Here is a 1,321-nt window from a genome sequence, read left to right as displayed (position 1 = left end):
CTTTTCAGATGATATGATACTCACATAGAAAATCTCAATAACTCCACCAAAATACTTGAGGATTTAATAACCAGTGTAGTGGGATACAAAGTCAATGCTCAAAAATCAATAGCACTCCTGTACACAAGGAAAACCTTACATAGAGAGAAATTAGAGAAAGCACACCTTTCACAATAGTATTTAAAAAATGAAATACTTAGGAATCCATCTAACAAGAGATGTTAATGATCTGTACAGTGAAAATTACAATACCCTAAAAAAGATCAAAAAGAATATCAGAAAATGAAAAGCTCTAGATAGGAAAAATCCACATAGTGATCATGGCCCTAATCCCTAAAATGTTATACAGATTTAAGGAAATCCCAATCAAAATACACTTAGCACACCTCACAGATCTAGAGAAAACATTCCTAAATTTCATTTGGAACCAGAGGAGACCTAGAATAGCAATTCTGGTCAACAAAGGCATGTCAGGAGACATCACAATCTCAGACCTGAAGTTATACTACAAAGATACTATGATAAAATCAGCATGGCATTTGCAAAATGCAGGTGTGAGTATCAGTGAAACAGAAAAGAAGATGCAGACACAACCCCCAAAGCACTGAGCCATCTTATCTTTGACAAGGGAGACAAACATGTCCATGGGAAGAGCGATAGTCTCTTTAATAAATGGTGCTGGAACAATGGGCTCTCCACTTCCAAAGATTAAAAGTAAAACTATGTCTATCATCATACACTTAATCAAAGTCAAAATGGACTAAAGGCCTAAATATTACAACAGAAACACTAAAATTACTGAAAGAGAAAATAGGTAGATATCCCAAAGACTTCAGGTAAGGACTTCATGAACAAAACACAGACTGCAAGAGAAATATTGCAAACAATCCACAAATGAGATCTCATCTTTTTGAAAACTTTTGCACAACAAAAGAAATCATCAACAGAGTAAAAAGATAACCCGCAGAGAGGGAAAATAGTATAGCCACTTGTCCCTCAGACAAAGGACCTTCATCTAGAGCACGTAAAGATTTGAATAAAATCAGCCCCCCAAATATAAAGACCCAATCCAAAAATGGACATTTGAGATGAAAACACACGTCTCAGATGAAGAAATACAAATGGCAAACAAATACATGAAAAAGTGTTCATCAGTGGTCATTCAGAAATGCAAATTAAGACAATACTGAGTTTCCATCTCACTCAAAAAAATGGCTATCAACCAAAACTCAAGCAATAAGAAGTGCTGGTGAGGAAAATAGAACCCTTCTCCACTGTTGTTGGGAGTGTAGACTGGTACAACCACTGTGGAAATCAGTGT

This window comes from Chinchilla lanigera, unplaced genomic scaffold (genome assembly GCF_000276665.1).
Source record: "Chinchilla lanigera isolate Chin_1 unplaced genomic scaffold, ChiLan1.0 scaffold00025, whole genome shotgun sequence".
Taxonomy (NCBI): domain Eukaryota; kingdom Metazoa; phylum Chordata; class Mammalia; order Rodentia; family Chinchillidae; genus Chinchilla; species Chinchilla lanigera.
Note: the sequence above shows the minus strand (reverse complement) of the source record.